Genomic DNA, 16,820 nt, shown 5'->3' with positions numbered 1-16,820 from the left:
TGTGCGGTTAAAGCAATACACAAATCTATTTGATGCCTGAAAATAAAAACATTTCACTTTCCAGTTACATTTTTCCAAGTTTTTAAAGCCTCTGAGGCATCTTTCTAAGCCAGCAATCCTTTAATACTATGAATGTTTCATTTTCAGGTCCCAACTCAAAGCCCACATCATGTGAAAAATAATATATCTAAGTAGAAATGTGACAGCATTAGGGGGAAAAAAGGAAATTTTAACAGGTGTCATCCAGTGTGGGAGAGATAATATCATATTACCAATGCAAATCACATATCCGATTCACCGTTGAGGGTAATGAAGTGGCTTCATTTCAACATATCATGTAATTTTCTTTCAATCGAGTAGAACATCACATGTCATTTTGACCAAGTAGAAAAGTTTGCGTGACTGTATTTTAATGCACTAATAGTGCATTGATGTTTTTAAAGTCTTAAAACATGATATTATGGTGTCGTTTCAAACGCATTAATCTCTGCCAAGTCCCCGGGCCACGCTGGGAGGAGTGATATGTTCCTGCTGGCGTGGCACATAGGCTGTCTGTTCCTTCAGATTCTTCCCCCGACCAGTCATAATCTGCGTAAGTCATCCTTGATTAACCCCTGCTGAATGACTCTAATTAGAGCCAATTAGCCCAGGCAGAATGAGGCGCTCTCCATGCAGATGAACACGATGGAGAGGTGGAAGGATGGATGGAGGGATGGAAGCGGGGTCGAAGTGGAGGTGTGGAGAGCTGGGGGATGTGCTGGATGATTGAGGGACGGTGGTGCTTGGGGTGTGGAGAGAGCCTGGATGTGGCGGGAGGTTGAGAGAGAAATAATGAGGGGATGAAAGACGGGAAGGGTGGTAGAATCTAAAGGAGTCAGGACGGGTCAATGACTACCCAGCCGTACAGCAGGAATAAACACTTGTACGGGCAGATTAGCCATAATAAATGTTTCTTTATGCCTGCATGAAAACACTAGATTTTAGCATGTTTTATCCTCATCTCTTTAAGATAAATGCAGTAATCATATTCGGCACCATTTGGGGACTTTCACCAGTGATCCAGGAGGCACTTTATGTGTTAGCCTGGCTTTTTGTGCATAATGTGTGATTAAACTGAATATATGAACACTTTAAAGCTTCCTTGCTGATTTTATTTACCAAGTAAGAGGCTAATGGCTACATTAAAAGACCAGATAACGTTTAGTATGTTTTGTTGTGCAGCTAACAGAGGGTTTTAAAGTTGAAGTATTGACTTCTGGTGAGGGTCAGGATGAATATATCTGTTTGCCGTCGGGCTCCAGCTGAGCCAAAATTGCAGGCTCTAGCGTAGATGAGCAGAAATCGATTACTATATGCCAAGAAGCAGCTCCTCTCAAAAAATTACTTTATTACAATGGTTTATTGATTTTGTTTATTTTCCCGATGGGTATTATCTTTGGATTTCAAAGGGCCTCTACATTTACTGTGTTATCTCTTCTTTAAGGCATGTTTGGAGCTTGGTGTTTGGACAAAAGTGGGGCGTTTATACTAAGTTGCATTATGGGAACTGTAGGATTCAGCTTCCATGACTCAAACATGAAGTCAGTATATCAGCCCAGCTGTTTTTGTCATTCTGTTGGAAAAAGCCTCATGTGAGGTTATGAAGCTCATAGCTGGACATTAGTCTCAGTGGACTTTGGCAATTCTCCAACATACGAGAAAATCCTTTCAAAATAATTAAACACCACACTATTTTTCTTAAAGTGGACTTATTATGCCTTTATTAATTTTCTGTGGAAACAGTAGAAGCACATATTAAACACATACAAAGTTTCAAATAAGTAATCTCTGTGAGAAATGTGTTCAGTGTTTATTTGCTCCTGGCTTTGGATGATGTCAAAAAACAGCAGATATGTCTAATATAGTCATCTCAGGTGAACATCTCAGGCAAAGAAGCAACCAATCAGAAGCAAATTGGCTTAAAGTAATTGGAAAGGCAGTTAAGATGGCCCTGGCCCTTGAAGCTTCTTTCTGAACTGCGCCATACTGAATTTCAGACATATTTTAGGGCTGGTTATGGAAAAAAATGACTGGGTTTGCATCAGAATTATTCCAAGGGTAGCTGCATGAACCATTATCCTTAGAAAAACCCAGAAACTAGTCTAAAGATGGTCAAACAGTGTCTTTACTGATATAAACCAAGAAGAGAAATAGTAAAGTCTACAATAAATAAACCACAGAATTGAAGTAGAAGTGCCACAGATGCCTCGTGAAGGCCTTAGACTGTGTGCAAAAATGTTATCTAAACAACAGCGATAAATGGAACAAGAAAATAGAAAGCAAAAATAAGGCTAAGTTAAAGAAGAATTTGAGATACCTACCTCGAAATTTTGTGATAATAACTTAATTTTGACTTAGCCTGAAAATCTTTGTTGTTTGTTTGTTTATATTTCATTGGTGACATCACTTATTTGCAAACTGTAAACATTTAGCCCGTCTCTTCAGTGCTTCCCTCTCAGTTTGACTAAATGAGTTTCGCTGTCTCTCCTTGTTCTCGCTTCCCTTTTCAGTTTTTGGAAGTTGTGTTTTGTTGTGTGTTAGCTTCACTTCCTGCATTTGTCTTGTTTCTTCCTCATGATTCACAGCTTGGTTTCATCCACTCACTTTGCTCTGCCCGTTTTTTAACCTTTTCTTTTTTTTTATTTTAACCTCAGAATTATTTACCATACAATTCACTGAAGTTACTCCTACTTCCTCTTTTGAGCACACAAAAAAATTACTAAAAATATTTAACCGTGTGACAACTACTCTAATGAAAATATGTGAGTTCTCCAGAACAAGGCGTCCCTTTAATTGATAAATATATCTAATATCGCTACACCAACCTCAGTCTTGCTTTGTGTACCCTTTACCCTCAATGTGTATTCATCCACTCTTCCAGCCAGGAAGGGCCTGCCTACCTACCAGATACCCATGCCAGCCTCCCTCAGCCCTCCCCTGCCATCAACCAGCAGCAGGGGTGGAGAGGCCAGACTGAAGAGCCCACTCAGCCTGCCCAGTGATTGCCTCAGTCTATCATCAGCCAGAAGATTTCTATTATTGCAGATGGATGATTGGTCTGGCTAGCTGCCGGCCTGGCAAAGCAGGCTCATTTTTGAGCAGTTTCAAGTGCGAGCGCCAGTGTACCGAGGCAAGCGGGGGGGGGGACGACAAATCGAAGAGGGTGGGCAGGGAGAGGGGGCGGGGTGGGCTTTGGTGATTTGGCATAGAAATAATGGAGCAGAAATGGTCATAATGACAAGGCACGCTAGCGCTGGGAGCATTATGCACAGAGGACAAGGTTGTTAATGTAGACTGCCTCTATTTCCGACAACAATTTAGACGCTAATGGGGAGTGTTTTCCTGCTAAACAAACAGACGCCCCGCTCTCAGAACGAGGAGTTTGTTTACCGTTTGTGCGGCGATGCTGGATCTGCCCAAAACCCCATGACAAAGTGTCACGCTTTCCTCGTCAGACATTAGGACATTCGGCTCAAAGAATGAAAGGTGCCTTAATGAAATAAGATTACACAGTTAGAAAAATATAGACCTTGTGTTGAAGGAGATCGTCACTAGAGCAACCACATTGCAACCCTTCACATAAAATGTTGCTTGTTCTTAACTCTTTGCTTATATCTTGTTAGAAAATTTCCTTTTTCCTCACTCCTCTGCAGTAAGTTGGTAGCAAACGTCCCCCCTCCCCAAGCTACATGATACAAAAGACTCACTATTCCCTTCTGTACACAGCCAAAGGCTTCATATCTGAGCACCACGTCAATATCATATGACTATCATATGGCAACAGTCCTTCATGTTTTTTTTCTGCAGCAAATCCAATTACCGTAACACATTTCACTTCAGAAATTTAGCTATTTAAAGCATATCATGCTTCAACTTAGCATCACCAGCCCCGGGGTCAGTGCTGCTCTGCCGTTGAAGTGCTGGACTCTGCAACCTGCAACCTCAATCGATAGCCTTAAGGGAATTTACAGTATCTGGCTACATGGCCTCTGCACATGGGAGATTGGAGAGGTACAGAGGAAATACAACCCTACATGTTTTTCTTTTTCCACTATTGATCTGCAACCAGAGCTTTAAAATGGTGTTTAACAAAAAAAAGATAGTCTTTGTAACTTCCCTCTGATGTTGAATGTGAAGTTTAAGAGGCTTAATTTAAAGGATTAAGAAGAAAATGACAAAAACTAACTATAAAAACTGTTATCACATAAAAGGTGTAACTTTTGGGGTAAAGATCTGGATATGTGATCATCGTACCCAACCATTACTTTACCCTATGCTCCCCCCTCTCTCTGTGACTTTATTTCGTTTCATGTGTTTACGTAGCTAAAGAGCTTTGAACCTCAGTGCATCGCCAGCTCTGCAGCTGCCGCTGTCACCTGCTAATGTCACCGGTAATGATGTGAGGCTGGTTTTTCCTTGAAACGGCGTCACCGAGCCAGGACTCAATCATTTCATTTAAGCAAAACAAAGTGCGACAGCGACAACTGTGAACCAGCCGGGAGAGAGAGAGGAGCGGCTGCGACGTTTTCGTCTGCAAATCATTTCGCTAACACCTTTGAAGTGGTGACATGCCAGTGGAAAATGTAGCACGAAGCTCCCGGTTTACGGGATGAAAGGGGAGTCGGCTTCTTGTCAACTTTTGACCTCTATGTGTGAGCGATCAGTTGGGGTTTGGGCCAGCTGCTGCTGCAGACACTGCTGCCGTGTTTGATAAATGACAGCGAGTTTTCTCCGACTTTATTGAATTGGAGCTGAACTGCAGAGGAAAGGAAAAGTAAACTGAGTTAAAAATCAACTCAAATGAACTGAAATAAACTCAAGCAGAAACAAAACACATCAGAACAAAAATCAATTTAGCGGGGAATGAGTTGTTCATCTCTACTGGGTTGCCTTTGTTTTTGCATAGGCCACTTCAAGAAGAAGGAGGATTAGGGGCATAGTGATCCAACAGCTCTATGTGAATGGCAGTTGACCCTTCTTCTCCTTGAAATTAAGAAATGACAGGGCTTGACCCCACTTGAGGCGCTTGGTTATCTGCCCCAGCAGTCATAATGAAATAAGTAATGTCAAAATTATTCGAAAAAGCACCTGACCCGGCCTAAGACAAAGTGACCTAATCCCGGTTAATCCATAACAGCTGTCAGCACTGGTCAGCATGGTGCACTGCTCATTTGAAGTGGACTTTATTGAAGAGTAAGGGTCAAGACATGGTGACGCACTAAGCTGGAAATCTGTGATACTATTTATCAATGACTAAGAGGGTATCCCTCCTTTTTATCTAATTGTAATAAAGACTCCTGATTAAAGAGGTTATTGTTAATAAGCTGAAAATAATCAATACTGTTAAGACTACATTACTTTGTAGATTGAGTGAATACACTTGTTGTTTAGGTATTGGAAAATTAAGCAACAGACTCTACACTACCAGTACTTTCAGGCTGGGAACTAAGTAAAATTGCCTTTTTCAGTACCTAAATTATGAACTATCCAAAAACTTATGTACTTATGTATACTTTTTACTATGAAAAAATTTGATACTGAAATTCTGAAAATTAAATTGTACTTTTACTCTGTGTAGGTGGCATAGGCAGCAAGTTTGTCAAAAAAAAAAAGAAGATACCAGAATAGTAATCGTTACTAAAAATAAGATTAGACACTCATCTTCTTGTTGACGCATCACCAGAAGCACAGAAAACAGGGGTGTAATTTCCAGGGGGGTTATGCCCCCCCCTCCCCCAATAAAATTATGAATTATCTTGCATAAATAGGCTGTTGATTTTCTTTACTCATTTCAGGTATTACCAGCAAAATAGTTGCATGTTTAATCATCTGGGAATTTACCCAGATTTATTTATTTATTTAGACAGAGATCTTGACCCCCCCAATGTTCAGCACAAAGTTACGATGATGACAGAAAATAAATGGGACAATGGATGAATATGTTTAAATGAACCAGTGTAGTATCACAGCAACCCTATTTCCATGTTAAATTGCAGTGAATCACCTAGGATTGCATGTCCCATCATAAATTTCTTTTTTTTTTTTTGCTGATATAGACTTCACTGATAAAGAAAATCTCCCTGTTAAATTACAGTGAAGCAGTATGAGCTAGATCAGATCAGAAAACTGTTATTTTACTGTTGTTTTACTCTTATAGACTTTCCACTGTTAAAAACCTCATAAATTGCTGGAAGGTAGACAAGTCATTATAAAACTGTTATTTTACTGAAACAGACTTATTTCCCTGTTAAATTACAGTAAAGTACTAATAGCTTGATTTATCATGATAAAACAGTTATTTCTCCGTGTACCTATTTTTACTGATGACAGCAGTTTCTTGCTGTAAAAATATTTAACTACTGTTGTGTATTCAGTTCAGGCTGTCTGGGATAATGCTGTCAGCTGTTTGGTTGCCAATATACTGCTTTAGTGTTCTATTGGGATTTCCATAAGCAGTTTATCACTTGTAGTAAAGTACTGTAAATCTATATCCATAAAAAAATACCATGACTCATGCATCTGCTACAAAATTTAAATTCAGTTTCAAGATATAAGCTTTTGTTACAATTGCCCTTCTCCTTGCACTGCACAAATATAAATGCTGTTGAAGTACATACAGCAATCATCTGAGCATGAATGCTGACTGAATCACTCACTTTTGGTGCACCATTGCTGCCTAAAACCTTAACACAAATCTTAGTTACAAACCGCTTTCCTAACATACTGTACTGTGTTATGGTGCAACTTTTGATATCGGCCCGATATCAGGTAAGTACAGAGTTGATATTTCTGATACCAATACGGATAATGGTAAAACAGCTCATGGGAGAGCAGTGTGCCATGCTTTATGAGTTGAATCATCACCAATTTGCAAATTCTGAACACATTTTAAAGACCAATACATCTAATTTTGGTGTCAGTCCTATACCAGGTAAATACAGGAACTGTATGTAAATATGGGATGTAAATATACCTGCCTCTAAAGCACTTTGAGTCTACGTTTGCAGTTTAAATGTGCTATAGGCTATAAATAAATAGTTGCAGTCAACAAAAAAATTCACAGTGCGCATTTAAGTATATTTTTCAATTTATAGTAAAAATATGCAACACAGTTTAGTGGGCCACATACTGACTATAGGGGATAGAAAAAAAATCTATCCTATCACTCAGGTATCGATCCAGTACCAATACCAGCGTTCGTATTGATATTATCGATATTTGTTTCAATCCACCCAACTCTACTATCAGTTGAGTTTTTGGATGAAACTTCTTTAGCAAGCTTGCTCTTTTATCTTGATAATTTAGTACTCCATCATTTCTTCTAAATATTGTTACTTCAAGCTCAAGAAAAATCAGGATGGCTACAGCCATAATCCTAAAACCGAGGCTTCAAACAGTGACATCACGGGGGATATTTCATCTTCTGTAAATAGCCACCACTTTTTGTGAGGTTTTATTTTACTGATTTCATTATCTTAAGGCACTGAAAACCTACCTACATGGGTTTTATTTGTTTTAAACAGTACCGTATGGTTGTAACCCCAGTTAAATCAGAAAGAATGGAGGAAAAATATGACCAGATGAGATCCTGACACTCATAACTGACTTTTCATTTATTTGATTTTAAATGCAACTCTCTCCTATAGAGCATCCATGAATGCGGTTCGAGCTGCACAATGGTGACAAAGAACAAATCAAAACTAATATAATAATGGTGAGCGAGCTCTGAGCAGGAGCAATGACTCCTCTTTGCAGGGAGCTATGGCAACTGTCGTTGCAATGAAGCAGTTGACCTTGTTTGCAGTCAAAAGAAGACACTGACATTATCTTACTTCAACACCTCCAGGTGCACACATTGAAACGCCGTGTCATTGAAACACATAATCAAGCCGCACGGTTTTCTATCCTTTCACACAATTTTGTACAACAAGCTAAATTACTTTGATAGATTCACAATGGCTTCAAATGTAAAAGTGTCATTCGCCATCAGGGTCACTGACAATGAATGAGTCTTTTCATGTCCGAGCTTCCAGTCAATCTTGTTTCTATGCACGCTGCACATCTGAGGCCTAAGTAATTTCCCTCGGCTGCTCCCTCAGATCCACCCGTGCCATACTGTGTTTTGTATATTCATGTGTGTACTTTCCTATCTTAATCCTAGCTATTACTCGCATGGCTGGCCATGTCAAGGGGAGATTTGCTCACTCACAGTGAATGGGCCAATATTGACAGCACGCCCACCGCATCAGCGATCAGTGTTAGGGCTTAGCGCACACGAGATTCACCGGTTTGAAGCTGAATTCAATGGGTAGGGTGGCGTGTTGGAAAACAATCCTCACAGGGAATCTATGCAAATGCTAAATGTTACTCTTAGACAGTCAGGAGTGAAAATTTAGCAGTGGGGGTTGTAGACTGATGTTGCTGCTATGTTTTGTATTTTCTTGGAAGAATGTTTCAAGCCAGTTATTTTGTACTAAAGCTGCACCCCTTTTATTCATCGTTCTTTCATTCTTCGTAAAATTCATCGCACCCTTTGGCTTCATTGACTTTGCTGTGAGAAAAGCTAGTGAGAACTCTCATGGATGACAGTAGGTTGGTTCCATTTCTACATTTTTAAAGGTGTTCCTTTAAAGTACCATGCTGTTCTGTAAGTATTAGGGATACCACAGTCATTTTTCAGCAACTGCCAGCAAAAGGAGAAGATTTCCAACACAACAATCATCTTTGGTTCCAAAACTACCATTTTCTTTTTAATTAACTACAATTCCAAGTCTGTGTTTCTTATTATACATTCCTTCTTTTGTCCGCCACTTGTCCAATTTCCTCAAATTTTTTTAAGACACACTGCACACACACATTGACATATGCCAGGGCTTTAGCTAACAGTTCTTAGGGAATCACCTTGTTGGTGCACAAATACTATTTTGTATTATTATTGACATTTTTTATAGATTCAACTAAAGAAATAGGAACAAATTATGTGTTTTTGTGACAGGCTGCTAGTGCTAACAAAGTGCTTAAAGATTAAAATGTTTCCTTGCTACATTTTCGGTTACATTTTGACACAAAACTGATTTATCCCTTGATTTAGGAGCTTTTTTATGGTTGAATGATTCATAGGTCAGTGTTAAGTGGCTTAACAAACAAAATTATTCCTATGAAAATGGTCAGGTACAAGGAGTGGACTGAAAATGATTGAAAAAGGCCTTAGCACTTCAAAACATTACAAGAAAGTCTGGCTCCTTGCAAACAAAATTTCAAGAAATGAGAGGTGGCTCGAGACGTTTGCACAATACTGGATAAAGTCACAAATGCACAAGTGTGTTTAAGAGTTTCACAGATACTGTTAATTTTTTTATTTTTTTATTTCTGTGTTGGTCCCACAATAATCGCACTAAGATCTGTGGCTCAATGTAGGATGGCTTAATAACCCAAGTTTACTTAGACTCGCATATCTGCAGCACTTAATGTGCTGGACACTCTTAGTGAATGTGCACATGGAGCGAAAGCAGGCAGGAACTGGTTGGAACTGGGCCACAGGCAATTTAATCAGTGACAGGTTAACATACAAATGAAAAACTAGAGTTTCACCCACCGAAACTAAGACACAGACTTCTTGGATGGGCTCTCATGCAGCAAGCCACATTATTTATCAGGGGTGGCTGTAGCACAGGAGCAGGTCATTCACTCATTGGAAGGTTAGTGGTTGGTGGTTCAATCTCTGGCTGCTCCAGTCTGCATGCTAAACATCCTTGTGCAAGATAGTGAACCCCAAGTTTCTCTGGTAAACACTAAAAAGTGTTTGTGGTGAATTGGCTAATGAGGCATGTTATATCAAGCACTGTATAAGAGCCAGTTACCATTATTTGTCAAACAGTTGCACTAAAAATACTCCAAGGGACACGAACAGCACAAGAGGTGTGGTTCGGGTAAACACTTGCACATGATTATAAATAGCTTCACCTAAATTAGCTATAGAGACCAAATCCATCCTGTTCACCAGGCTGTAAGTGTGATTATTTCTGCTTCATTTTTTAAGATCAGGAGGCTTCTGCTTGCTTATAATATGACCAAGCATGATGGTACACAACCTAAACTGTCACCTACAAACGCACATGCACAACAACAGCTGCAAAGGCAGTTTGCAGTTCTGACGAGCTCCAGCTAAAGTGGCCCCATTTTCCTCACCCCTACCTTATCATTTTTTGTGTCACGAGCTAAATGTGTGAGTGGATTTCCTCACTAATTGGACGCCTGACAAGCCATATTGTCCTTTGCCACAATGTGACAAGCTTCTGCAAAATGTTCCTTTCAGTGGCCTTCAGAGGAGGCCAAGGCCAGACAGGGGAGAAGAAGAAGAAGGGGAAAAAAAGAGAAACTAAATGGAACAGCAAATCATAACCCACAGTTTCGGCTGACACTGATGTGACGTTACCGAACAGGCGAGCAGGAAGATAGAGGGCGAGAAGGAGAGTAACTCTGGGAAAACTGACAGGGATTAGGCCCTATTTGTTTCACTTTCTGACTACTCCTCCCTGCCTGCTTCCAGGAGTTTGTGTGCAAATGGGTATTTCCATCTCCCACTCATCGTCGCCTAATTGGCACTTAACAGCTGCCCCTCATGGCCTCCTTGCTGGCTCCGTTTCCGCTCCCCTTTTCTTTTTCTATTTTTTTTTCTTGGCGTAGGAAGGAGCAGCGCTGCATCAGACATCACCCAGCTGAGAGGGCACTTTCTCCTACACTCCTTACTCCCCACCCTTCATCATTCCCTTCCCTCGCAGCTATCTTGTGCGGGAAGGAGTTTGCACCCCCAGACAGCCCCGAGCGCTCATTATCGCTTTTCTCAGTCACCCTGTCGCTCTGAAATCCACCCCTCTTCCCCCCTCTACTCATCACGCGTCTCCACCTTCTCCCTGCTCCTCTGGCTCCCCCACCCCACCCCCCTCCCATGGAGAAAGCAGCATGAAGATGTTCTGCAACCAGGCTCAGAGCCAAAAAGAGACAGTGCACAAGGCAGACATATGGCCACGTTTTCAAAATCTTATCTTTATTTAACCAGATCCATCAATCAAAAGCAAATTTCCTCTTCTGCGGTGATTTGCTGGGCAAAAAGGCGTGTTTGAGGACAGCTGTTGGGAGGAAAATATGTGCGGTTTGATTTCCTCCAAGCATAAAGGTTATCATAACATTACACCAAGGCAATTTTGACTGGAGGGAGAGAGCGAAAAAACCCAGCAGATTTGAGTAAAATGTTGTGTTCAAATACATCAGGGTATGTGGATGTCAGATTACACCAAATGAGGGAAAATGAAGCAGAGCGGCAACACTCAAGGTCCCCCGATTGCAAGAGACTAATGCCAGCTGGGGCGGGTGCAAACATACGGCTCTGTTTGGAATGCAAATTGGCTTGTTTTAAGAAACTTGTGTGGGTTACGTGATGTTATATCCCAGACATTGACTTCTTTTTGTTTCCTAAAGAGATTAGTGGTGTGTGATACAGGAAAATTTTGGTATTGATCCAATACCAAATAAATACAGAGTAAATATTGCAGATACTGATACCTGCACTTATACTTTTGAACTATAATGGGATTTTTTTGATGAATCATCATCAATTTGCCAAATTCTGAACACATTTTAATGACCACTTTACTTTCCACAGGAATTTTCGCATATTTCTTTTAACAAACAACAATTTAAGAGCTGGAACACAAATGTTTCTGTCTCTAAAGCACTTTGGCTCAACTTCTGTTGTTTAAATAGGCTGTAAATGAATAAAAAAGACTCTGACATTTCCAAAAAAAACTATTATTTACCCTAGTTACCAATACCAGCGTTGGTATCTGTGCTACCAATATTTTCAGTTTTTGGAACTTCTTAAGCAAACTTGCTGATCTACACTGATAATAAAATATGCAAATAACAAAATTCTGAACATACTGAACTTAGAGGATAGAAACAAAGTATCGATCCTAACATGCTAGTATCGATTTGATACCAATACCAGCATTGCTGTCAATACTGTCGATATTTGGATCGATCTGCCCACCTCTAAAAGACATACTGCGCTTGCAAAATTCAGCATTGAACTCAGTGACCTTTTATGTTGTTGCATTGCAAGCAAGCCGGAGTGCTGAATAACTCTCTGCACGCTCAGCAGAAGTTCCTGGAAATAAAAAAAAAACAAAAAAGGGAAGAAAAAAAAGGTCACACGGCAGTAAATATTACAGTAACATGCTGTTATGAAGTTTTAACCCCAGCAATGTCAGCTAACCATATTAGCATTCCCACATGGGGTAAAGGCTGTGAGTTGGAATAGAAATGGGCTGGTTCAGTGAGCAGGGGGGGAAGTGGAGGTCCCATTCGTCTTGTCCTGTTTAAATACACTGGTTAACTCCTGCCAACAGGGAAGCCATTCAGCAAAAGGCCAAGGGCATCTGTCATGTGTCCAGCACATTGATACTGTCCCCCTCTATCTCCCACCCAACCCCCACCTCTTCTCCTCCATCATTTTCCAACTCTTTGTTAATTGCCGCTTCTCACCGTCATCCTCACCTGCTTTTTTTCCACTTTTTCCCTTCCTCTGCCGCTCTCCCGCTACCTCGCCTCCTCTTTTGATAAAAGGAGTGAATATGCAGGGAGCTGACATGATTAGCAGCCTCATATCCCCATGATGGATGGAGCCTGCTCCATTATTAATATAGTAAAAGCACCAACTGCCAGGTAAGAGCAATGTCAGCATCCACAATATAACGCTGTGTGCCCACGGATAATGGTGAGCACTTATTTTTTATCTATGATATGCATGGGCTTCGGGCCGAGGAGGAAGAGGAGAAGGAGGTTGCGGAGAGAAAGGATTGGTGGCGGCGGGGGGACGGCACACATGGCACTAAGACGAGACTTCCAGTTTGGCTGATTCTCGGTGATGCTGTTAAACTTCTCAGCTAAAACACAAATTGTTACAAAGACCAGGAGGACGAAATTACAGGATACTGTAACTGTACTCCACGAAGAGAGCTTTTTGTGTTTTAGAGACTTTTTTTAAAGGTTGGCTGATAAAATAAAAAGGGAGATCAATCATAAAGATTCCTGGGTACAGTGTTTCTCTTAATATTGCTATGGCACAGACATAACTTCCTCAGACTCTGTAATAAACTTCATGGGGACTTTTACAGTGTTTGGATTGGTTCAGTATGCCTTTAATTTGATAGTATACTCTACTGTGCAAAAGTCTTGAGCCACCCCACATTTCTTTATATTCTGAATTTTTTAAGGTGGTCTTGAGCAATAGCTCTTCAGACTTATTGAAGGTCTTCCAAAGTGTTTCTTCAGACACTGGCTGGTTTTTCACTAATTTTCAGTCCATTCCTTGTACCTGACCATTTTTCAGAAAATTTTCTTGTTGTTTGTTAAGTCACTTAACTCTGACCTGCGAATCATTCAAGCATAAAAAAACACCTAACTCAATGGATGAACCAGTGTTGTGTGACATAACAGACAACTTAAAAACTGACTATAATTGTACCTTTAGGGACTTTATTAGTATCAGCTGGTCACAACCTATTCCCATTTCTTTAGGTGAGTCAATGAAAAATGCCAAAGATAACACAGTTTGACAGACATAAAATTGTATTTTTGCACCAACAAGGCGATTCCCAAAGAGCTATTTGCCAATATGTTGGCATATTGCTCCATCAACGCTTGGAACATAAATAACAGCTTCACTACTTGACCAATTTGGCCTTCTTCAGGGTCATCAAGGCCATAGGCCAATACATGTTGATCAATGAATAAATCTGTGCTTTAACCTCTTTAGCAGTGTTAATTTCTTAGACCAACAACTTCCATCATAGTTTTTGTCAGAAATCTTTTTTTTTTTTTGATAAAAAAAAACAAAAAACAACAGGGACAAAAACTATGATATAATGGACTGGCACGTTTGATAACGAATGAAAACAAGGTGAAAATGTTCTAGAGAAACGAGATCCAATCAGAATGAGGTACATTGTGTAGAAAGGCGGGACAAATGTGGAAGTGATCCAATCAGAAGTAAACAGTGCAACAATTTACTCAGACATGCACATTTTATCCTGGAGGGGAATGTCCCATGCTCCCGTTTCTCATGAAAAAACCCCACATGTTATACGAACACATTTCACATTTGATGTCAGACAAAGTTAGACCCTTTGTAGTCCATGTGGAGCAATTCACGCTTGTAAAAACACTACAAACGCACACAATATTTAGTCACCTGAATCAACTTTACATTTTTTTGGAGTAATCCTATCATATGTAGGCAATTAAAACTAAATGAATCGAGATGCATAAACTATATTTAAGCCGTTTGTTCTTTGACATTCACCTCTGAAGTCAAAACCTTCATTTTGTTCTCACAATGTATAAAGAAATGGGAGTGGCTCAAGACTTTTGCCCAATGCTTTAATTCAGTCTTTTATAACCTATTTGAGGCGTGTGTGACCTGCACTTTATTGATAGACTACGTGGTTTAATCAGAATTGTAGCAAGTTGGCCTCACGTGGCCTTCTTGTTTTGAAAATGTGTCTTAATTGTAATATTTAATCTTCTGCATTGAAACCACGGGCTCTGTAGCTTATTTCTACTGTTCAGCAGGGGGTAAATACACTACTGTTAACAGTCTTCTTCTCCTCTCGTACTCAGTAAAAACTTTCCTAATGAGTTTGTGGTCTCAGTCACTTGTTTCAAGCCTTATTAAATACAGCATGGTGTTTGTTTTATATAACATGAACACACTGAGAGAAATCAGTCAGTCAGTCTCAGTCAGATCTACTCCTCACTTGTGACGCTCAGAATGAAAAACCTGAGACGACAACAGCCATCGCTACTGGGTGACATCGCCATGGCTACATCAATCTTACAGGCACAAAACCTCTGTGGCCGGTTCACATCTGGTTTTCAGTGACAGTGTTGTCCCACGTCCTCACTTCAGTAAATAATACATTCTTCAGCAACAGCAACAACACCCTGCCCTACAGCCAGAATGCTTCTATAATAAATGCCGTCAAACTTGAATATCTTTATTAATTTTTAGGTGATTCGCACTTATCTAAACTTTTTGCACAGATGTTAAATGTTTAAAAGAAATTAATACCTCAGGAACCTCACTAGAACAATTAAAACTACAGACTGGCTAAGTCTGCAGTTGTAATTGTCGCAGCACATCAAAATCCATGTGCAGGAGCACATTATACTGTATCTCCAAAATATAATCAAAATATAATAAAATATAATATAATCAAAATATAATAAAATATAATATAATCAAAATATAATAAAATATAATATAATCAAAATATAAAATATAAATATAAATATAGTCAGCAGTTCAACGTCTGATGAACTGCCGACCAATTTGCATGGTCAACAGTTTACACATGCTGTGTTTGAAGTGTGCTTAATTTAATTTAATTTAATTTTAATGGGGAAGAAAATATACAGATTTCATAAGTTTTTTTGTTTTGCTTTTTAGAAACAAACTGCATCAAAGACTTTTAAACATGACATTCAGAAGATCAGAAGATGGTACACTGTGGTGATAAAGGGACGGACATGGCATTACACAGGTAAGCTGTGGTGTTTAAATGATGCTCAGCTGGTATTAAGAAGATATCCCCCACTTCATTACACCAACACCAGGCAGGATGGATCCATGCTTTCGTGTTATTTACACCAAATTTTGACCCTGTCATTTGATTGTTGCACCAGAACTTGAGACTCCTCAGACCAGGAAATGTTTTACCAATCTTCTGTTGTCTGATTTTGCTTAGCCTGTGTGAACTATAGCCTCAGTTTCCTGCCCTTAACTGACAGGAGTGACCCCTGGGTGTGGTCTTGCTCTATTGCTGCCTGCCTTCAAGGTTTGATGTGCTTTCAGAGAGAAGCTCTTCTGCATACCTTGGTTTTATTGGGTGGTTCTTTGGGTTACAGTTGCCTTCCTATCAGCTCAATGGAGACTGACCATTCTCCTCTGATGTTTGACATCAACGAGGGATTTTCTCTCTGAGAACGGCCGCTCACTGGAGATTTTCTCTTTTTTAGACCATTTTCTGTAAACCCTAGAGACGGTTGTGTGGGAAAATCCCAGCAGATCAGCAGTTTCTGAAATACTCAGACCAACAACCATAAATTGTCTTTCTTCTTCATTCTGATGCTCAGTTTGAACTTCAGCGAGTCATCTTGACCATGTCTGCATGCCTAAATGTGTCAAGTCTCTGCCATGTGAGTTTAACAGTCAAACAGTATAGTTTGTGTCTGATGGCAGACTGACGTCATTATTATAATGGAAATTCACCATGAATATAACATTTTTCACACAGAACAGTAAAATAAAAATAACAAATAATACGCAAGCACGTTTACGCACAGAATTTAACCTAAAACTGCTGCAATGAACAAAGCGCCAGCAAATTTAAACTCTACACCGTACGCGGTGATTTAAAACAAACAACAACAACTTAACAGTCTTAGCCCTTTGTCAGTTTTCGTCTGCCTCTTTGATAAACCCAAGGAACCGCATGAAGAATGCATAAAAACAACAGGATTTATCTTGTAAATATTTTACACCTCAGTCAGCCATGAAGAGATTCCCTAAACAGGGACGAGCACACTTCGACTGTTTTCCAGAAAGCACATGGCAACTGTAGATATCTCTGTCATGTGTTTTCCTCCTGCTATATGTTTTTATTACGGTAAACTCATGAAATTCTGACTGGGCTACAAGATGATTGTGGGTGGTGGTGGTG

Source organism: Haplochromis burtoni, unplaced genomic scaffold, assembly GCF_018398535.1.
Source record: "Haplochromis burtoni strain Fernald_Lab_line unplaced genomic scaffold, NCSU_Asbu1 Contig_38, whole genome shotgun sequence".
Taxonomy (NCBI): domain Eukaryota; kingdom Metazoa; phylum Chordata; class Actinopteri; order Cichliformes; family Cichlidae; genus Haplochromis; species Haplochromis burtoni.
The sequence above is the reverse complement of the archived record's forward strand: the minus strand, read 5'-3'. Positions refer to the sequence as shown.